This window comes from Anolis sagrei, chromosome 3 (assembly GCF_037176765.1).
Source record: "Anolis sagrei isolate rAnoSag1 chromosome 3, rAnoSag1.mat, whole genome shotgun sequence".
Lineage (NCBI taxonomy): Eukaryota > Metazoa > Chordata > Lepidosauria > Squamata > Dactyloidae > Anolis > Anolis sagrei.
Window position 1 is genome coordinate 18880236 of NC_090023.1, and position 24321 is coordinate 18904556.

Sequence of the window (24321 nt, forward strand, 5' to 3'; positions counted from 1 at the left end):
GAAGAATGACGAAGTACTCCATCAAAGGACTCGGTGTCACAATGGACAATAAAGCAGCAGCTACCCCTGTGGCCAAAATTAAGCCAGAATCCAGCATACCCTCATGAAGCCAGAAAAAGCTTGGGCACAGCTGGAATATTAACTTGCCTCTGCGTCTGTCTATATATGTTGTATGTCTAACTAGCATTGAATGTTTGCCATGTATATGTGTATTGTGATCCGTCCTGAGTGCCTTGCGAGGTGAGAAGGGTGGAATATAAATACTGTAAATAATAAATTAATAATAATACCCAGCCTCTGATTGGCTTCCGTTGCCTGGGGATTCCCTCTGATGTCATTGCCAGTTGGTGGTTCCTCGTGCAGGAAAAATAAACAGCTGTCATTCGTTGGTTTGAAATTTTGACACCCAGAAATGTGACTGGCAAGCATGCAATTGGTTTAAGAATTCAGGTTGAGTGTACACAAAGGAAAAGGACTGGTAAACCATTATGAGAAAATGTGAGAGACAAACTGTTCAATAGGTGAAGTTATGTGCTGACTTTAACGGGAAGCCGGAAAATCCCCCGGCAAGAGCAAGAAATGTACCAATGAGAAGAGATCTTTTGTTAATGGGCTTAGTATGATCTTCAACTCTGATAGTCTTATTTGCCTAGAGCAAATTCTTTCTGTCCACTTCCGGTCTCATTGTGATAGGATTAGGCAAATTGTGTGTGCCTCCACAGATATTCCCAGTTTGCCTTTTGTACTGGAATTGGGTACATTGAAAATACATACACATTTTGTGAATGGTGAGGCTTCTCATGAGGGAACCGGGACACATGGGGATAGGAGGTCGGCGACACAGCTAAGGGGGTGAGAAGGAAACATAGGGCATCGATCAGCAGATACCAGGGGAGGAACAATAGATCTTGGTATCCACAGTTCGGGGAATACATATATAGGGTTACCTGGGAACATACAAGGGGAAGCGCAAAGGGAAGCACCATTTCCAGGGCCGAGGAGGTCATGGGGTCCATGTGGCCCAAGCAGTTGCTGGGCCAACTGCAGGATGCAAAAGTGGATAGAAAAGACTCAGGAGAACAAAGGAAGAGGCAAAGAAGCAAAACCAAATGGTAACCCTTTTATTTAGGAGTAAAAGACCATCTAAGTAATAGTAATAAGGAGAAGGTCATTGCCCAGAAGTCTCCTGAGAACCAGTATCTGCTATTGGGTTCCTCCAAACCATGGAACGTCTGGAAAGCCAATTCCTAAGTTCTGGGCCCCGGCTCTCTGCGGAACTTTCCGCAGCGGTACCAAGTTTCTCATTTTAATATTTGGATTTGGGGGTGGGGTCTGTGCTTGAGATCAAGGTCATGATAGTTCCAAATATAATTCATTCTAAATTCATCTCTGTCCTTTTGTGTTTAATTATGAGGAGGGTCATTTTTGATAACACCAGAGTTCCATAGCATTGAGTTAAAAGCACTCGAGCCATAGCAATTAAACTGGTGTCAAACTGCATTTATTCTATGGTGTAGATTGTCAAGAAACCCCTGTGATAGCTTTGACTTCAATTTGCAGTAAGTCAGAAACAAATTGCACAGCAACATCACAAAACAGACATATCTGCTATCTAGCACCAGAATGTGTTAAATGATCACTGTCACATGAATGACACTAAGCTATCAGAGTTCTCTGATGGCTTATTCTGTTCTCCCTGCTGGGACTTCCAACTTCCCTTAATTTAGTTAGCTCAGGAATGACATCGTATTCTGCAAAAAGTTAGGTAACAAATTGATTTGGCTGTCAAGGCCTGTGAAATAGTTTAATGTGGTTTCCAGGGGCTTCTCATCACACTCTGCTAGGTTTTCTTTTTATTTAAAAATGGGAAAAAATGCTGTTAGGCTTTTTATAGCATTTATGATTGTCAGGGAACAGTTGCAATGTAGATATTGTTTCCATGAGTCATCCATCACATCATAATCTCTGGATTAGATTGCTAATGCCTCCATGGTCTGGAATTCCTGCTAATGCTTTGAAAAAAGAATGGTGGGCAATGACACTAAGAAGTTAGATAATGAGTAAAGGAAGTGCAGGGCAAAATGGACAGACTACTACAGTTCTATTATTTTGACCATACCATGAGAAGACAAGACTCACTGGAAAAGATGATAATGCTTGGTAGCATGGAAGGCAGTAGGAAAAGAGGAAGGCCATATTGTACAAAACGAAACGAAATCAAGTAAGCATGGCCTTGAATCTGCAAGACCTGAGTAGGGTTGTTGATGATAAGGGCTCAAAGAGGCTTCGCCTTCATAGGATTACCACAAATCCAAGCTGATTTGCAAGTTCCGTATATACTCATGTATAAATTGACCTTGTGTATAAGTCAAGTCTAGTTTAGGGCTGTGATATGACTCATGGATAAGGCAAGAGTCATATTGCAAAGAGGGAGCACCAGAACTTGGAAATGAAGTGTCAAAAAGCTGCAACCGCTGCCAATTCATTATCCAGACCATTCAAAAAGGCCAGAAGTGGGGCTATAGTGAAGAGAGTAGAGAGAGAGAGTCCATAGTGAAGAGAGTCCAGCTGCATCTCCCTATATAGGCCATCTCATGCAATGTGGTCAGGAGAGGAGGGCCTGTTCTCGGTCCCACCCCTGTCTCAAGCTCGGTTGTTGGGAATGAGAGGGAGCCTTCTCTGTGATCACTCCCTGTCTTTGGAACTCCCTCCATAAAGAAATAAAAAGGGCCTCCACCCTCTTATAGAATCATAGAATCAAAGAGTTGGAAGAGACCTCATGGGCCATCCAGTCCAACCCCCTGCCAAGAAGCAGGAATATTGCATTCAAATCACCCCTGACAAATGGCCATCCAGCCTCTGCTTAAAAGCTTCCAAAGAAGGAGCCTCCACCACACTCCAGGGCAGAGAGTTCCACTGCTGAACGGCTCTCACAGTCAGGAAGTTCTTCCTCATGTTCAGATGGAATCTCCTCTCTTGTAGTTTGAAGCCATTGTTCCGCGTCCTAGTCTCCAAGGAAGCAGAAAACAAGCTTGCTCCCTCTTCTTCTTTAACAAACTTTTGAAGACACACATATGCACTTTAACATATGGAGAGCATATAGACATCCTCTCCATATGGAGAGCATATGGAGAGGACTTCTAGAGAAGCCCCTGGATACTAGTCATGGACCGGGTATTTGCGTCATCCATTTATTTCGTGTTTCCATTTTGTACCATCCATTCGAATGGCACGAAATGGTACCCTCTCTGATACAGAAATATCAATGAAAGGAAAGGAAAGTGGGAACGGTAACCATTGGGTCACCTGATTTTCATCCCATTGGCAGCAATGGGCAGACTTCCATGCTCCCTTTCTCCTCAGTTTTAGGGCTAGAGGGGCTCGCTATTTCACTGATCCTCAGGCTCTCTCCAGAGTTCATTTGAGTTGTTAGGGTTGGTGGGATGAACCCCTGTCTCTGAATGCAGATAGGCAAAATGCAGTCTGTGGCTCATTGATGTTGTTTTTGCAGTCCTTGGCTCTTTTTCATGCCCTATTATCTTTTTAAATGGGTAGCAAGCCCTCCCCCCTGTACTTTTCAACACACAGTAACTTAGAAAGTGACTCTCTTTAAGAGAGAGTGTGTGTGACCTGCAGGCCGAAAGCACCCACAACTGCTAGGGCTTGCAGCCGAGCACCGAGTGCCTAGTAAGAGGAGGGTTGGTGTTCATTTTATGTTCTCTTGGGACAGATGTAACTGTTGCCTTTCACCACTCTAGTTAGAGAAAGGAATGATTCCTTTGTTTGCTAAGCATTAAGATACAATGCTTACATTGATTTATGGATAAGTCAACCCAGATTTTGGAGGTCACTTTTTTTTAACTAAAATGTCTAGACTTATATATGAGCTTATACAGTACATAAAAGCCTTTTGTTGTACAATAGTTGTTACTTCTAATGGAAAAGCTCCTCTCAGTATGACTTAGAAGGTTCCTTGTTCACATTATAGACTGGCGTTCCTTTGAAAAATATGTAACAAAATCTGATTCTTAACTGTAACTGATCAATACGATTTGTACTTTGTCATTGAAATGTGTTTCCTATCTCTCTTCCAAGTCAGACCCTCATGATAAGTTTGTCTTATGGTGATCGTACATCAGAAACAACTAGAAGGCACACAACAACAAGACACCTACATATTTTGATTGGTGTTTTGATTTAGGAAACAAGTAGTCAAAAAATTTTGAACACAGCAGTAACAAATTTTTTATAACACCTTCTATAGTCAATAGTACTTTGGCCACATAATGAGAAGACAGGAAAGCTTAGAGAAGACAATTATGCTGGGGAAAATGGAAGGAAAAAGGAAGAGGGGCCGACCAAGGGCAAGATGGGTGGATGGCATCTTGAAGTGACTGGATTGACCTTGAAGGAGCTGGGGGTGGTGAAGGCTGACAGGGAGCTCTGGCGTGGACTGGTTCATGAGGCCACGAAGAGTCGGAAACGACTGAATGAATGAACAACAACAACATAGTCAACAGACAGGATTTTTTTTTAAAAAAAGTAACCTTTTTGTAATTTCAACTGAAATTCAACTTTCAGTGAGCTCATGTGGACTTTATCTTTTAATGTTTCAAGCCAATCTGATTCTTAAAATGATCTCGGAGCTGTATGCAATATGAACAAATGTACAAAGTAAGAACATTGAACACTAAGTCAAATCTGGACTAGGACAACATTTTCACAAGGTGGAACAGCTTTCTGGATTTTAGCCAACGGTGAAAACATGGAGTTAACTTAAATAAGCACATAGAAGGAACAGTCTCTGGGTTAAACATTTCTGAATTCCCCAGTCAACGTGGCTAGCAGATGTACTGTCTAAGGAATTCTGGGATTTGTAGTAACATTTCTGAGCTCTGCAAAAGTTCTCCAGAATCTAATGAGACTTCAAAGGTAATGAGTCCAAAAGTTGAAGTCCTCATGAGCTCACTGAAAGTTGAATTTCAATGGAAATGACAAAAATGTTACTTATTTTTAAAAAATATCCTGTCTGTTGACTACAGAAGGCATTATAAATATTTGTTACTGCTATGTGACCTCTGGGCCCTGAACCCTGCCTTTCCCAACAGCCTCTCAAAGCCCCAATTTCCCCTGCTTCAAGCGAAGTGAGAAGTTCTGGAGTTTGCGGGACACTCTGGAGTCTCCTGCTGCTTTAGAACCATCTGCCAGCTGAGTTGGGTGGAATTTGGATTGGACATCACCACTATTACCTTTTCCTTATGTTCATCAGATCAGGGAAAAGGGAATGGATCATGCCTATGTTACTGTCACTGTAGCCACTCCAAGTCACCCACAGAGATCCATGAAAGCTCCTGGGCATTGTGGACTCCCCATTCTAATATCAACAGAAGAGCCTGCACATCCATTAAGAAGTGGGCGATCAGTCCTGACCTTCTATCTGATTATGCAGAAATAGGTGAGTCGATGGACCAGTGGGGTTGATGTGGTCTCAGTCCCACTGGACCATCATCTTATTTCTGTTCCAGACTTTGGCCATGGATTTACCAGTGTATATGCACCCAGAGCCTACTAAGGTTCAAGTCCAAATCTCCCTATGTCCATAAAATACATTGACAACGTTGGGCATCAATCTCAGCTTGATCTACTTCCCTACATTGTTCTGCAAATAAAGTAAGGAGGAAAGGGTCTTTATACATACCTTGAACACATGGGAGGAAAAACCAAGATTTAATTGTACCAATTAATTAAAAAAAATGTGGGAGAGTGGGTCTGCTGGCAAAAGGGGATTGAAATATTTGCTAATTGAAACATCCATAGGTCAGCTTGTATCTTTATGATGTCTTCAGTATTGTTCCATTTTCTCACAAAGCCCAAGCTGTCTCAAGTCCTTTCGAATTGCACAATGAGAAATTTAGGACAACAGAGCTGTCAGTCAATGCCAAACCTATTAATGGTAACAAGAGCAAGAGAAGCAAGTTCAGCATTTAGCAAGCACGACTTTCAGGTGATGCCAAAATTATTCCTAAGACAAACGTGGGTCAGGGAACTATGTAGGAGGGTGAATTATAATGGGAGGATGGCAGGCAGGTGGGATAGAAAATGCAGAGAGGTTTTTAGGAATATAATGCGCTGATAGAAAAAAATCCATTTTATTATGCTTGCTCTTTGTCATTAACTCCTGCTGGTATGACAGGAGGAACTTCGAGCAAAACTGAATGAGCCACGCCACATGAATACTAATGCAAAGTTGGACTACTGTTCTCAAAATGAACTACAGAGCTTGGGAAAGTTGTCTTTGGTACATTAGTAACCTTGGAAGTGCCTTGGGAAACCCTCTCCCATTTTCCTTTTGCCAGTGCCTCCACCTTCTCCTGTTTTCCCACTTTTCTTCGTATTTTGAGTTTTATAATAAATTCTGGCATCCTTTTCTTACAATGCATCTATATTGTAGAATTAATGCAGTTTGACACCACTTTAATTGCCAAGACTCAATGTTATGGAATCCTGAGATGTGCTGTTGGTAAAGCACCATCACTCTTTTTGGAAAGACTTTGGAAAAACTACAACTGCCAGGATCCCAGTAGCATCAAACTGCAGTAATTCTAAAATGTACATGCATCTTGGATCACATTCAAAAACCCTCTGTCATATTGTAAGGTGTTTACCCTGATTTCCGAAGGAATTGTAGCAGGCACTTCTTTCTTTCTTTCTTTCTTTCTTTCCAAATAAGCTTCTTATTTTTCCTTGTAACTTGTAAGTTAGCACCACAACTTGGACAACAACCAGAATTACCCAAAAAAACTTCTCATATACAGATTGATCAAAAGACAAATTGAGTATGGCATGACCACCCACAAACATAACTTTTTTTATAGAATCATAGAATCAAGAGTTGGAAGAGTCCTTGTGGGCCATCCAGTCCAACTCCCTGCCAAGAAGCATATAATATATAGCGTATAGAAACGCTGAGCCAATTGGAAGGTGATTTCATTTTTTTTTAATCTTGGAAATCTAAGGCAGAGTAGGCAAAGTGTACCCCTAGGGTTATGTAGCCCTTGACCTTTACCTGTGGTAGTAGATTACCTAAGGGTAATACCAGAAAGACTAACAGAACACCTGTATAACATTGCCAAATATTGGATAATAGCACACTTATAAAAGCAGCAGTCTTGAAATGTGCCCATTATTTCCCACCTGGAATACCATGTCCAGTGCTGGACATCAAGGTTCAGGAAGGATATTGGCAAGCTGGAACATTTTCAGAGGAGGGTAACCCAAATGGCCAAAAGTCTGGAGCCAAACCTCTGAGGAGTTGCTTAGGAGGCTAGGTATGTTTGGCCTGAAGAAGAAAAGGTTACAGGTGGATATGATAGTGTTATGTCAATACTTTGGAATGCTTCCTCCATTGACATTCTTTCTGACCAGAAAGAATAAAATCCTCTGTTTTTGCCTTCTATCCGTCTGTGTTCCTATTTGGCCTTCTGGAATAGTGGGGCGCACCGGGCTGCCGAGCCCACAATTTCACAGTAGTTGAAATCAACAACTCTGACAGATAGGCTTGTGCTTTTTTATTACGCTTTCAGCTGCCCCACCCTGGCTGTAAATTACTAAATGCTAGCCAGGTGATTAAATCCTAAATGCTTGCTGCTGGGGTGCTCCTGATCCTTATTCTTACTTATTGTCACTTTAGAAATGATGGAATGTTACAAAACTCAGACAGCACCCATGCAACCAAGGTGAAGGTGGGAAGATTGCTCCCTCTCCCTTCTTCCCTGTTGCACCACCACCTATGTTAATATTAGAATATGGTGCCCACAATAGCCAGGAACTCAAGTTTGCAGACGACACCAAATTGGGAGGGATAGCCAATAGTCCAGAGGACAGGAGCAGAATTCAAAACGATCTTGACAGATTAGAGAGATGGGCCAAAACTAACAAAATGAAGTTCAACAGTGACAAATGCAAGATACTCCACTTTGGCAGAAAAAATGAAATGCAAAGATACAGAATGGGGGACGCCTGGCTCGAGAGCAGTACGTGTGAAAAAGATCTTGGAGTCCTCGTGGACAACAAGTTAAACATGAGCCAACAATGTGATGTGGCGGCAAAAAAAGCCAATGGGATTTTGGCCTGCTTCAATAGGAGCATAGTGTCTAGATCTAAGGAAGTAATGCTACCCCTCTATTCTGCTTTGGTTAGACCACATCTGGAATATTGTGTCCTATTCTGGGCACCACAATTCAAGAGAGATATTGACAAGCTGGAATGTGTCCAGAGGAGGGCGACTAAAATAATCAAGGGTCTGGAGAACAAGCCCTATGAGGAGCGGCTTGGGGAGCTGGGCATGTTTAGCCTGAAGAAGAGAAGGCTGAGAGGAGATATGATAGCCATGTATAAATATGTGAGAGGAAGCCACAGGGAGGAGGGAGCAAGCTTGTTTTCTGCTTCCTTGGAGACTAAGACGCGGAACAATGGCTTCAAACTACAAGAGAGGAGATTCCATCTGAACATGAGGAAGAACCTCCTGACTGTGAGAGCCGTTCAGCAGTGGAACTCTCTGCCCCGGAGTGTGGTGGAGGCTCCTTCTTTGGAAGCTTTTAAGCAGAGGCTGGATGGCCATCTGTCAGGGGTGATTTGAATGCAATTTTCCTGCTTCTTGGCAGGGGGTTGGACTGGATGGCCCATGAGGTCTCTTCCAACTCTTTGATTCTATGATTCTATGAACTCACATGGAACTCTGTATTTGTCTAGGACTGATGGTGGTGACACAGAAAGTGAGTAATGGTCCAGTAGGGCTGATGTGGTCTTGGCCTGGCTGAAGATGTGGATACCAACAAGGAGCCACAGCAGATTTGGCTGGGTGTGTATGGCTATTCTGGACTATCCAAGGATTTAGCCACCAGTGTAAGCACACCCCTTGTCATTATTTTATGACCACAATTGCAACTGTCACCTCAATCTACTATACCAATCATGGGAAGAAGGCATTCAGCTGACAACCAGAAGCATGACATTTCTATCAGGTTTGGGGTGGGTAAGAGGGTCATATCAGTAGTGGCCCCTTCCACACAGCTGAAAAAATCCCACAATATCTCCTTGGAACTGGAATATATAGCAATGTGCACTCAAATATTCCAGTTCAAAGCAGATATTGTGGGATTTTCTGCCTTGATATTCTGGGTCATATGGCTGTGTGGGCCCCGAAGTTACTCGGTTAAATGCAAGCTAATACCGGATTCTAGCCAATGTTATTGCTAATAGACCACATCACAAAAGTTAAATATATAAAAAATACTATCACCCAAAACTTTCATTACTTTATCTAAATGCAACATTTTAGGAGCTCACTTCCACATGTCCCATTCATGATTAATATAGCCAATAAAAGGGAACCAATTTTCTATAAAATTGTCTATTCTCCCCATTCAGTGTTTTCTTTATTCTTTGTATTAGTTTCTCCAGGTCCCGGACTGTAGTATGTCATTTGTTGACATTTAGATTGTCAGTTTACAAGCTATTAATTCTCAACCTGGTAAGGCATCTTTAATTGCCCCAATATTGTTTGTCATTGTTTCAGTATCATTAGATTTCTGGAAATGATAACAAGGCAAAAGTTGTAAAAGCCTGTAGAATCCAGGCCAAAGAACCTCAGAAGTTACAGCACAAATCCAAGCTCAAGTATGATTTCCTTCCCATCAGATGTGGATCTCAAACGACTCTTTTTGTGCTTTAAGCATTTGAGGCATTCCATGAAACCAACCATTTTAAGAAAGTCAACAATTTCATCTTCATGGAGCCAGCATAAGGATGTGTTTTTCACTGTCAGTTTTCCCCTTTCATCAAAGCCCCTGGATCATTTTTATGGGAAGAGATGGCTTCCATTTTAGCTACCTTCTGCAAAGCATTAAAGTCTTTGGTTCCCCTTCTTTCATATGAGTATAGCTTATCCTTCTTGATACTTTTGCACAAAATGAACCGGCTCTGTGAAAGTGAAACCTCGCTGAATACAAAGTCCATCTAACAAAGTACATTGTTTTCTGACCAATGGATGGGTGAATGTCTTCATTTGGATTTCTACTGTCACTGGGCAATTTGTAACTAAATGTGTGTTCAAAGAAGGAAGAGCAAGAAGGAAGAGAAGGAGAATAAGTAGAAGAGGCATAGGGCAGTGGTTCTCAGCTTGTGGGTCCCCAGATGTTTTGGCCTTCAACTCCCAGAAATCCTAACAGCTGGTAAACTGGCTTGGATTTCTGGGAGTTGTAGGCCAAAATATCTGGGGAACCACAAGTTGAGAACCACTGGTGTAGGGGAAGAGGAGGAGGTAGAAGAGGGAGGAAGGAAGCACTGGCACCTCATGGCTTCACATGAAAGCATAGGTGAAGTCTATACAGCTGTCCTGTTCAGTAAGGTATAGCAAACTGTCCAGCAAATAAAATTAGGACTCTTGTTTTTATTTCTCCAGAATGTACAAGCCAAAAGTTATCAGCAGAGCAAAAGAAGCAAGAGTTTTAACACAGTCAATCTGTCCAAGGACCACCCAAGAAGATCAATCAAGAAGTCCATCCAGGCAATCCAAAAGAATTAACTATCCTGAAGCCAAGGTCAGGTGGAAGTACAAGAGCCAGAAATACCTGCATTATGCAAGTCAGTTGTCAGCAACAAAGGTCAGAGTTACAGCAGTTAGATTTATAGCCCAACCTTATTTCATTGCTGTAGCTTGATTGCCAAGTGATTGTGACAAAAATGGTGGGACCTTTTGAAGCCTTCCCTTTCTTGACTGTGCTCCAGCAAAGTATCTCTGTGTTTTCCTCTTGAGGCTGCTGGGAGTTGCTACTCTTAGGCTGCTATTTCCAGCTCCAAATTGGGTGGCTACTGGGAGCTGCAACTCTCAAACTCAGCAGCTGGCACTTCTACCTTCTCTTCCACTTCACTGTTTGAGACCTGAGAGAAGAGCCTGACAACAAGCCTCCCTTGGGCTAACTTAGGTAGATTTCTCTTTTAAATGATCTGCCTAAGTTTTCAGGGAATTTCCTCCAGAAAAACAAGTGGACACTGCAAAATGCACCCCAGCAGATCTTGTTTTGCTCTGGGACATAACTGACAAGGTGTTACTTACAGAAGAGAAATGGGGATGAGTTGTCTACATGAAAGAAGTTTGTAGATGGCCAGCTTGATTTATAACCAAAATGTCTACCCCTTTCCCATTGGCATTTTCCCATGGCCATGTTCTCCGAATGTCTGATCACCATCTCCCAAAGCAGTAATTTTATTCTCAACTTAACTATGGAAAATGAAATCTCGGTGAACAACAAAAGAGATTTAATGATGGGCTTAAATGTAACCTTCTACAAAGTGGCATAAACACCAAAAACTCAGAAGCCCTGGCATTTAAGCATTGTAACTGGAAGTCAGCTGTTGTCAACGGTGCTATAGATTTTGAAGAGGTATGAATACTGGGTGAAAGTAAGAAATGTGCCAGGAGGAAGGTGCATCAAGCAAGTCTACAGTGCTCCCTGGATGTAGGTGAACTACAACTCCAAAACTCAAGGTCAGTGCCCACCATACCCTTCCAGTATTTTCTGTTGGTCATGGGAGTTCTGTGTGCCAAGTTTGGTTCAATTCCATGGTTGATGGAGTTCAGAATGCTTTTTGATTGTAGGTGAACTATAAATCCCAGCAACTACAACTCCCAAATAACAAAATCATAATTTTTTGAATGATGGTCACTCCTTGTGTTGTGAGACCTTTTTTTGCCAAATTTGGTGTGAGGCATTGGTTCTTTTGTTCTTAAGGAACTCATTATTCACAGAGCATTTATATATATATAGATTGTTTCATTTTTACAATTCCCATCATATGCTTTATATTCCCTGGCCATCTGTCATTCTGTCCTATGTTCTGAACCACAACAAAAGAGAGTGCAATCCCCGTCCACTCTGCATTCTTCTATTTTGATGTTCTGTCTTCCCCATGCCTTCCTTCCCTCTGTTATAACAGTGTTATTATAAACCACTTTGCCACGATCCCTTCTCCCATGTTTTCCTTCCCTCTATTATTCCAGTGTTGTTATAAAGTCCTTTACCATGATCCCTGTTACAGTAAGTCCTAACAGGATCAAGTATGTGTGTGTGAGAGTGTGTTAAAGAAAACCTTATGCTGTTAATTACTATGTGCAGCTGCTAATGTAGGTCAACTAGTAAGTTTGGACCACACCCGGTGGGGTATAACTGTATGGCTTTTAGAATACAGTTCAGCTTTTGCTCTGAGGAGCCTTTGCTCAGGCATTTTGCTCAACCATTGCTACTGCTCTCTCATTTGGATGAAGAAGAAGAAGCCTTATTCTGTATTGCTTACAAAGACTATGTAAGTTTGTTGCACTGTTTGTAACATTGCAAGTTTATGTTTTAACTCTGCTGATAAGAGTAAAGTTTTTTTCTGTTCTTTTTCCTTTTGCCTGGGTGCAATATTGTTGTGTCTTCTGCATTGAATTTCACTGAAATACACTTAGCGCAACAATCTCTTCCTCTCATGCCTTTTAACACTCTTTCCATAGTTTAAATCATCAGTTTGGGCACCAATATGATATGAGTAATTATAAAAATATGTTCAAATTTAAGTCAAAATTATAAGGATACTACAAATGGACCCCACGTGGTGCAGCGGGTTAAACCACTCAGCTTCTGAACTTGCTGATCAAAAGGTTGACAGTTTGAATCTGGGGAGTGGGGTAAGCTCCCGCTGTTAGCACCAACTTCTGCCAACCTAGCAGTTCAAAAACATGCAAATATGAGTAGATGAATAGGTACTGCTTCTGTGGGAAGGTAACGGCACCCCATGCAGTCATGCCAGCCACATGATCATTGGAATATTCGTACCACAAGACAATGCCAACTCTTTGGCTTAGAAATTGAGATGAGCACCACTCTCCAGATGTGGTATTTATTTGCAGTATTTGTAAACCGTCCTTCTCAACCCCAAAGGGGACTCAGGGCAGTTCAGAGTTGGCAACAATTCAATGACTACTTAATGTCAAGGGGAAACCTTTACCTTTACCTTATAAACTGTTCCTGAACTTTCATTAGCACTAGAATTTCCTATAGTGAGGAAAGAAAGAAAAAAGGAAAGCCTAGATTACTATGTATAAGAAAATGCAAAAGCAAAGTGGTGATATCGTATAATAGAGTTATACCTTGGGGTTACATTAATTTTTAAAAAATGACTTTTCCAGGCTTATTCAGGATTTTGTAGAAGTGTAGTATAGGAGGCCACCCATAGGAACGTCCATTCCTCCATGTCGCTAAAACGATTCAACACGGGTGAATCTGACAGATCCCATCTCCAGTGTTTTTAATCACTTTCTCTTGTTTCCAGACTCATTGGGAGCTCAGAAGAGGATTTCTCACCATTTCCTGTCTCCCCCACTCTCTACATTTCTACTACATTTTAGGGACGAAGTGCAACAGATGACAACCAGAAGTAGTTTTACATTGTGTGAAGGGCTCTGTAGAACTTAGTCCTTGAAATGTCGTAGAAGTGTGTGGAAACGGGGAAGGACTTGCATCTGATGAAGTCCATGCTCTGACCATTTTATTCTCTGTCTCTATATATTTCTCATATGTTTGAGTGGACTGCTTGGTACTTGCCATCACTTACCTGTCTTTTTTTATACCGACCATTTGTCTCCAAGTCCCTTTGAAGGAACTGTCTTGCATGCATAACTTCTAACATTTCCCAGATCAAAACTGGGATATGTATGGCCAAGTAATGTCAGAGTCTGGTTGAGATGGCAAAACTATTAATGAGGAAGAACACACAATCTAGAAGAGACTACAGCAGTTTGTTTTTGCCTGAGCCTTCTCTCTCACTGATAAGTTATTTCCATGCAAACTGCTTTGGCACTTTGAGCTCAGTTTGGCAGCCAAGGACACAAGGGGAACATGGGGATAGAGAGACATATTTGCCATCTTGACCACACTCTGACGTTAGGATACATAAGTGTTCAAGTTTTCATCTGTGATATGTTGGAGTAATGCTTTCAGATATGACATTTTCCCCTTTTCCCTGAAAACTGGAGAAGATGGGGAGAGGGAGAACCTGGAGAATTGCCATCATCAGCATGGCATCACCGCTAATGTTGTTTTTATTCAGATCTTATTTGTTTGCTTGTTTCTTACAGTTTCTCTGCTTCTTATTTTGGACCATTCTCCCTTCTTCTTTTCTCTCTCTCTCTCCATTTCCCAAAAGATGGTTACAATGTTGACAGTGTGACATTATACCCATAAAGTGATGACCTAGCTAAAGGCCACCACTGAGCTCTCTATTGAGGATGCTTAAGTCATCAAATAGTAATTGGGATCACCGCCCTTTTCTTCCTTGCACCTTGAAATCAATTTCTTATCATTTGCTATTTTAGAGTTGGCAGGGCACTGTGATCAAAATGCTGACATTCAGAACAATAAAATTGGAAATGTATAGAATTTGAATGGGTTCACACATGTCTCCTCTCTATCCTGGGGATCCTGGCTACATCTTCTGTCTGCACAAATTGAAAAGTGAATCTGTACAGTGGCTAGCTACTATGATTAAAAAGCACTGACCCCAATAGTTGTGGGAAAGGTGAACATGGCCATATAGCCTGAAAATTCACAGTAAATAAAATAAAAAGGCTGAGTGAAGGAAGATAGATGCTTTTTAACTGTGGTGTTAGAGGAAAATTCTGAGAGTGCCTTGGAGTGCGAGAAGATCCAACCAGTCCATACTTCAGGAAAGAAAGCCCAGCTGCTCATTGGAGGGAAGGATAGTAGAGGCAAAGATGAAGTACTTTGGCCACATCATAAGAAGAAAGGAAAGCTTAGAGAAGACAATTATTCTGGGGAAAATGGAAGGAAAAAGGAAGAAGGGCTGACCAAGGGCAAGATGGATGGATGGTATCCTTGAATTGACTGGCTTGACTCTGAAGGAGCTGGGGGTGGCCACGGCCAACAGGGAGCTCTGGCATGGGCTGGTCCATGAGGTCACAGAGAATTGGAAGCAACAACAACAAAATAAAACTGTTCTCCACCCCTGTCATCAATAATTGAATGAGGAAACATAGGGGTGACAACAATTGGGAAACCTAGCAAAATTTAAGCAAACATATCATGAAAATCCATACTTCCTTACACCAGATTGGAAGAAATCTTATTCTGGATATAGCTCTGTGGATATTCATAAATATACATATGTAGTATTCCAACTCTTAGTTCTTGAAGAAGGCTTTTAGACAAGGTTTGGATTTGCCTTTGCCTAGAAAAAAAACTGGTAAAATGGAATATTTGTTCATAGTGAAAGAGACATGTTTGTGTCCCAATGCCATCTTCTGCATACATAACTCGTACAATGCTGCTGTGCATCTGGATATAGATTCCTAGCCCCAAAGTCTTAGAATAACCTTCCTAAGACATACAGGCTTTAGTTTTCTGAGATCTAGATGAATTCTGACTCCGTTATTGTATTGTACAGCTTTTCCATATTACTGGGTCTTGGCTTTCTTCAAAGCAGCTTAAATTCAGCCCTGGCACTTAGTCTCCTGAAACCAGTACAGATAGAGCCTGGGGCTTTTGGATAAGTTGTGTGAATGTTTTTCTTTTCTCTTCCTCTGGAGAGAAGTTTTATGAGCTTTACCTGCCAGCTGTTCTCAGAGAGCCAACTTAGCTTGGCTAAATTCCTCAAACATGTGGTTTTGCACATGTTACTTTTCATTAAGAAGAGAAATGGTGGCTCACGACAACAGCGACACTAGAGACTTACAGCAGAATGATAGTATTGCTTTTAATGAGAGTGGTTAATCACTCTCTCCATTTTATAATTCTGCCTTTATTCAATCAGGAAACAGACCATCTCTTATTCTTTGTGATATGGTAGCTATAAAAGTCAAAGTGATTATAGGCTGTGTTAACAGGGGTACGGTGTCTGGATTGGGGGAAGTAATAGTTCCCTGGCTATGCAAGTCTAAAGTTCTTCTGAAAGGTAATGTCTAGACCCCATTTTGCTCTTCTTCCTCCACTGCTTTTCTCCAATATTTCGATTAAAAAGTCTTCCTGTTTAGCCTCTGGAGTGGAGTTTGGGCCCAGAGCCTTTTGCCTGTATGTATTTAGATGGGGTTTAATGTCTCAAGGTGAGCAAGGAGAGAGAAAGAAGACCATTTGGAAACCAGGTCCCTGCTTGGAAACCCGATTTGCAGGAATAAAGTTGTGATCTGTTTGGAGTATGTCTCCCATTGGAGCTGTTGCTGGAGGATGCTGGGAGTGATAGTCTACTCAAAAGACAATGGATTCCCACAATCACAACAAACACAAATCCACTACAAGTTGTAGTACATAAATCACAAAGATTTTTTTCCAGCTTATATAATGCAATATTAAACAAATAACAAACTTATATGAAGCAGCATTGGGCAATATAAAACGAACAAAAACCTTTTGTTTATATAGTGATTTTACATCCGTAACAAAAGTAGAGTCTTTCTTGCTGTAAAGCAGACTTCTCTTAAGGGCATAAGATCCCTTACTTTAGAGAAAGATACTCTTGAGTGGAGTTTCCAATCCCTTGTAAGAGGATATCCATGTAGAGGATTTCCAGATCGGTTTCGACTAACGTCTTCCTCAGGTGGAGAAATGTGAAGAGTACAATGAAGTGGACATCAAGTTCTCCAAAATAATAATTATTCCTCGGATGGGTAAGAATACAATGAAACAGTGGATCTAAAGGGAATATACACAGGTGGCTAGAACATGTCCCAAAAATGCTAACATGTAAGGTGTACATAACAAAACAGGCATAGGTACTTACATCAGGTTCTCCTAAACCGTGCTCTGCAATGGTTTGTTTCTGTAGCAAGCACATAGCCAACAGGTAGAAACTAGTTAATAAAGTGAAGCAATTAAAGAGTCCCAGGTAAAGGGTCCCAGGTAGAGCAAGCAAACAGATCTCTAGTGACAACAGATTGATATGGCCCCTAGAGTCAGACACAACTGGACTTCATGTCTGGAGAAAACCTTTACCCATACACACACACACACACACACACACATATACACACACATACACACACACCCCGCAGACAAGGGGTGGACAGGGAGAGGGAATTACATACTAAGGCAAGTCCAATCAATGTTGTGAAGTAGATTTTCCAATTTTGATAACACAAACAGGATTAGATGTTAAAATACCCCCCATAATAAACTCACTTCATCTGCTCCTCGTCCCTTCCACTCAATCACTTTGTGTGACATTCACCAATGTAATATTTCATTTTAAACTTTCTGATTAATGCACCCTAGATTAAATATTACAGGCTATAGGGAGACGAAGGAAAATGTGCTTGGTAACAAAGATTGCAGCTTTGCGTGCCAGCATGGCTTTCTATAAGAAGCTTCCAGACAATAGAGGGCTGAGGAGGAGAAGGGAATGACTTCTTTGGAAAAGAGCCAGGAAAATGCTGTGTAAACATGCAAAAAAATATTCCATGGCTTAGCCAGTTTCAGCTTGTACCTTTAGGAGCTGAAAAGACATCAGGAAGATATGGAAATGCTGAGCCAAGGTACCTATGAAGCAGGATTAAGAGTCTCTTTTTCATTTATTAGGGAGCATTATGGAAACTCCTTGGGTAGAAATGGGGTTTTTATATAAATAAAACATGCCTTGCTCATAGATAAAACTTGACTAGAGGATAAGAGAGTTTTGCTAATGAACTTAAGTTGTGCGGATGGCTGTAGAATCGTAGAATCGTTGAGTCGGAAGAGACCTCATGGGTCATCCAGTCCAACCCCTGCCAAGAAGCAGGAAAATTGCATTCAAAGCACCCCCAACAGATGGCCATCTAGCCTCTGTTTAAAAGCCTCCAAAGAAGGAGCCTCCATCACACTCCAGTGCAGAGAGTCCCACTGCTAAACAGCTCTCACAGTCAGGAAGTTCTTCCAAATGTTCTTTAAGTTAAGAAGTCAACTTATGTCAATACACAACATCCCTTTTCAGAAAAAAATGTGTTTTCCCTCCCAAAGCAAGTGATATATTTAACTTTTTTTATTTAGAAAGATGTTCCCATATCTGTTAGTCACAGTATGTTATTTTCTTTACTTACATATTTTGTATTTAGCGTGTCTTATTTGTGATTAAAGCCAATGTGATATAGTGATTTGTGAGCCACTCTGAGTCCCCTTCTGGGTGAGAAGGGCGGGGTATAGATACAGTAAATAAATAAATACCCAACAGAAAACTCCACCTGGTCATTATGATATCTTTATCTCTATTTCTACCTGACCCTAACTGTTTAGCAGAAAAGTCGCATAGTATTATTAAGGCTGTGCTTAGCTGGCTTAACCTAGACTTGCAACAACTCCTTATTGCACAAGATCTTAATTATGCAACTCCCTCTCTATAGAGATGCAGAGCCAATCTTAAGAAATGGGGCTACAAAGTGGAGTCCACGAAATCCGAGTGTGGAGAAGAGCAAACCACAGACCACTTACTACAATGCAACCTCAGTCCTGCCACTTGCACAATGGAGGATCTCTTCACAACAACACCAAAGGCAGTGGCCAGTTTCTGGTCAAAGGAAATTTAGTATAATGCCATGTACTGGTATGGCTGTACCAGGAGCTCCAACTTCATTTCTTCCTATTGAGTGTTTGCATGCATTCCAAGCAGAGGCGGCCCTAGGTAATTTTCAACTATAAGCAAACAGTATCCCCCCCCCCCCGCAAACCAATAATTGATATATATTTTCTGTTCGTCGTGGGAGTTCTGTGTGCCATATTTGGTTCAATTCCATCATTGGTGGAGTTCAGAATGCTCTTTGATTGTAGGTGAACTATACATCCCAGTAACTACAACTCGCATATGTCAAGCTCTATTTTCCCCCAAGAGCTCCTCCAGAGTGCCCCTGGGCAAAATCAACTATACTGCAAATGCTTACTTTGCGTAATGGGTTGAGCCGCCCCTGATTCCAAGGTTCCATGCATTTTGCAAAAGGTGACTTCCCTTGGTTTGCAGTCATTGGGCTAGCCACCTGTCTATCATTGTTAAGTTTTGGTTCCACCCCTTTTTCCATGACTCTGGGAGGGAAAGGGAACCATTTTTATTTCAGTCTTATAGTGGAAAGCTTAGCTACAGGATGTGGATCAGCTCCATCTGTAGACAAGCTTCGTTTCTCACAGCATCCAGGGGAAACAGCTCCACATCTTTCGTGGAAAAGATCCAAAAGAACTCCAGCTGGAAAATCTACAAAGCTTTGGCTGGTAGGTCTACTTGGGTAACCAGAAGCAATTGGAGCCGGGAGTAGAGCCCAAACCAGCAAGCGTAGAAAGTAGATTGCCTGGGAGGTTAAAAAGTGTTTGTTAAAGAAAAGAAACAGTTCCTGAAGCCAGTTACCTGTCCATTTGGGCAAGTTAAGAAGCATTTGTTTGACTTGTTGAAGATCTGGGAAGTGTTTGTTTAAATTGTTGAAGATCTAAGCAATAATAAAGGACTGTGTTAAACTTTTCAAGTATCTAAAGACTTTTGTATAGGAAAATCCTTAGGCCTCTCACTCGAGGCACCCCGGCTTCCCGCTGGGCACAAAGAGCACATCCTGTTCAAAAGACCATTATTATAGGCCCAGCGCGTGACAGCACAGCCAAGTTTTTAACTTATTTTTCTGGTTATTTAAATACATTATAACTGTATTTTCAATTTACTTCTGACATGATAAAATAAATAAATCCCTACAGAGCCCCACTTAAAACCATCATGGCTGTTGAACAACAATAGGTAAAATTTGTCATTTTCAAGGTCTGCTTATAATTTTCTCGAAGCACTAGGTTGCTCCAACCCAGGAAGACAATTTTTACATTCAGCAAACAAACTTTTCCCATATGCCAGAACTGTTTTGTTTATAGGTGCCGGCAAAATGGGAGTTAGGGTTGGGGAGTTTCATGAGAACATAAATAATGTATTTACACAACCTGCTACTGGTGCGTAACTACTAAATAAATGAAAATTAAAAACCCGCTTCTGGTTATTAAAGATACCCTTCTGAAAATTATTACTTTAAGCTATCAGCAGTTAAATGTTCCTACTGCAAATAAATAGGAAAACAAATATGAAGGTCATATTTTTTAAAAGGGAGTTTGTTGTTATGTGCTGTCAAATTGACTTCACTTTCTAGAAACCCTATAAATGAGAGACCTTCAATCCACCCTGTTATCAACCACTCAGGACATACAGAGAATGTATGAATCATATCTGTGAATAATCAAATCCACAAAGGTTAAACTTATATATATGGAGGGCCAACTGTATGTCCAGAGACTTTTATCCCATCTGTAGATGCTCTTAAGTTGCTGAAATTTAGTTTAAAATTAAAATAGTAAATTTTAAGGAAAATTTATGTGGTGCCCTTCTTCTCTTGATGCCCTAAACACATCCTTTTCTTTAATCCAGCCCTGGCTATATATAAGTACTAAGTAATAATAATAATAATAATAATAATAATAATAATAATAATAACAACCCTTTATTCATATTACACCCTTCTCCCCTAGGGGACTGAGCAGATTACAGCATTTTATATACATAGGCAAACATTCAATGCCTTTTACAATCATATACAATGAGACACACAAACACACAAAAAAAGGCAGAGGCTTCTCCTTTCATTTCCGGCTTCTGGAGGTGGTGTTCGTCTCTGGCTCTGGGGAGGTGCTATCTTCCATTTTCAAGCCAAGGAGCCTGCATTGTCACCTCTTTTGCCTCTTCCCACCAAAGCGGTACCTATTTATCTACTCATATTTGCATGTTTTTGAACTGCTAGGTTGGCAGGAACTGGAGCTGACAGATGGGAGCTCACCCCTTCACACAGATTAGGAAGAACCACATTATGGTAAGCTGATTGACGGTGAAATATGCTCCCTGGGAGTGTGATGGAGTCTCCTTCTCTGGATGTTTTTAAGCAGGATGGCCATTTGTTGGGAGCACTTTGATTGTGTGCCCCTGCATGGCAGGAGTTGGACCGGATGGCCACTGGGTCTCTTCTATATGATTCTTTTATAGAATATCCCCAGGATTACCTTTCTCTATTGGATTTCTACTTTTTAAAAGATTAAAAGGAAAACGGATCATCTGTCTGTCTGGGAATCAGAGACAAAAAAATGGGAGGAAAGTGAACACACAGCTGAGCGCTGTCAGATGAGATACCACTATCTTGGCAAATTATCTTTAGGAATCTGCTTTGAGAAAGTTAACACTATTTACATCACTTACCTTTCCCTGTAGTTATATTTGTCAACCAAACATAACCCGAACATCATAAAGATCCAGGAATCTTCCTTGTCAATCATCATCATCATCATCTTTATTTATACCTCGCCATCATCTCCCCAAAGGGGACTCGGGGCGGCTAACATGAGGCCAAGTCCAGAATTACAGTACAACAAAATAAAATAAAATACAAACAGCAAATAATAACATCAAAATAAAAATAATAAAATAACAGAAAATGAAATGGAGCAGGGTAGCGCCAACTTGGAATTTCTCTCTTCAAAAATTTCATTAACATACTGAAAACCGTCTTGCAAATTATTTTTCCAGAAAATGTTTCTTTAACTTTCGGAAGGCGGGGAAGGAGATAAGGTTGCCACTTGGAGATCAAAGGACTCATAGAGTATACGGCTGGAAGAATAGAAAGCTAAGCAAGAATGCAGTTTTATTTTGTCGGCATTCACTTCCTCTGTTACTTCTGCAGAGCAGCAAATAATGATTTAGAGGACATGATGCAAGTCAGCCAACCAGCACAAATCTCTGTGGATTTTTCCACCGCTCATGTGTATATGATCCCCAAAAGTTCAATCTTGAACTTTTGTTATGTTAATTCGGTCGTTATGGAAAGAACTCCATAGCTGTTGCTCAGACTCACAATGTGTATAATAATAAGCGATCGTGGACAAATTGCATTAAAAGAGATGCTGAGTAAGTATTTTGGAATTTTTGATGGCAAAGAGTTGGTTGAGGGTAAAATATGTTTACTTCTGCATATTTTTTTATTGGAGTTTTAAAAATTTATTGTATGGTCGTCGTAGAGAAGCTTTAGCTGTAGATTCCTGCAGGATGTTGGAGATCTCTGGCAGCATTGTGCTTTTGGTGTTGCTTCAAGTTACAGAACCCCTATGGCAAACCTATCATGGGGTTTTCTTGGGAAGATTGGTCCTGATGAGGTTTGGCCTTGTCCTCCTGAGACTGAGAGAATGTAATTCACCCAAGGTCACTCAGTGGGCTTCCAATGCTGAGCAGAGATTTAAACATTTTCTCTTTGAGTCCTCATCCAACACTCAAATCACACTAAATTGGGCCAGGCTGGCATTTGTTGTTGTTGATGATGATTTGTTCAGTTGTTTCCAACTCTTTGTGACCTCGTGGAGCAGCCCATGCCAGAGTTTCCTGTCAGCCATTGCCACCCCAGCTCCTTCAAACTCAAACCAGTCACTTCAAGAATAACATCCATCCATCTTGCCTTTGGTCAGTCCCTCTTCCTTTTTTCCTTCCATTTTCCCCATCACCATTGTCTTTTCCAAGCTTTCCTGTCTTCTCACTATGTGACCAAAGCACTTCATCTTTGCCTCTAATATCCTTCCCTCCAGTGAGCAGTCGGCCTTTATTTCCTGAAAGATTGACTGGTTTGATCTTCCCATGGTCCAAGGCACTCTCAGAATTTTCCTCCAAAACCACAGTTCAGTTGTACTGATCAATTTTATTTTCATGACAAGAATACTAGGGTGAGTTGCCATTAACTTCCCCAGGGATCGTATTTAGCTATGACCTTCCCGTTTTGGATGTCCCTTCACGGTTTCGCTCGTGGCATCATTGGGGTGCTTAAGCTCCAGCATCGCAACAAGGTAGTGATCCTTTGCAGTCTGGCATAACCTCAAATATTTCACAGATGAAATTCGGAGATGTCTGGTAAGTAGCATCAGAAAGTGATTAAGAAGGCAAGAGTTATTAATGGAGAGCATGTTGTTGTTAATTCGTTCAGTCGTCTCCGACTCTTCGTGACCTCATGGACCAGTCCACGCCGGAGCTCCCTGTCGGCCGTCACCATCCCCAGCTCCTTCAAGGTCAGTCCAGTCACTTCAAGGATGCCATCCATCCATCTTGCCCTTGGTCGGCCCCTCTTCCTTTTGCCTTCCACTTTCCCCAGCATAATTGTCTTCTCTAGGCTTTGCTGTCTCCTCATGATGTGGCCATACAGACCAGGAGAAGCTGCAGCAGTTTTCTTTTGCCTAAGTTTGCAGGAAAGGGAAAGAATCCACATCACCTTTCCTGCTTAGTTGAGTGTAAATTACGTTTGCCATTTGAATTCAGTTTGCAACAACTGTAGTGAAATGAGGACAAAGGGAGAAAATGGGAGGAGAGAGAATCCAGGACCTTTTACAAGTAGCTGAAAAAGTGGGACTCAGGGCAGATCACAGAACCCATATACAGCAAAAATTCAAAGCCGATTAAACAATGACAAGACAGACAACAGATAGAGGTATATATAGGCTTTTTCCCACCTTTCGGCATCTTTGGAGGCTGTGCTCGGTTCCAGCCACGGGGGGGGGGGGGGGGGGGAGGGGGCTGTCACCCCATCTCTTTGCTAAAGAGTTTTCTTTGTTTGTAAACTTCCCCCTTTTTCTGATTGAAACAACAGGCCTAAAATACCTCCCCACTTTAATGCAATTCCTATTTATCTACTCACATTTGTTTTCGAACTGCTAATGTCACAATGCCAGTGCTCTGACAGTACACAGGCAGAGATTAACCAAAACAACACTCAGCTTATGTTAAACTGTTTAATTAAAGCAGCACTTACTTTCTGGCTATTTTAGTAGTCCAAAATATAATAAAGATAGCACTCAGCTACAGAGTAATTAAACAAAGACTTCTAGCAAATGCTGATGCAGGTTCAAAAGAACACCGTAGTCAAAGGGTCCAATCCAGTGGTCCAACGCCAAGAGTTCAATGAGTAAAGTCCAAGGTTCAAGAGTTATACCGTAGTCAAAAGCCAGTCCAGAGATTTAAAGATCCAGGGTTACAAGAATTCAGGAGACAGGTCAGGATACCAAAAATCCACAAACCTGGGGGGAAATCAGCAGCATCTACCACCAAAATAAGACAAATACTTTTATCCCAACATCAATCTCAGGGCTTATAACCAGTAAAACCCAGCTGCAACCTATCTCTTGCATGCCTCCACCCTTAACTGCTTTCACCTGTAAACTCTTACTTACAGATTACTCAACCCTTTAAAACTAAGACTTACATTAACCC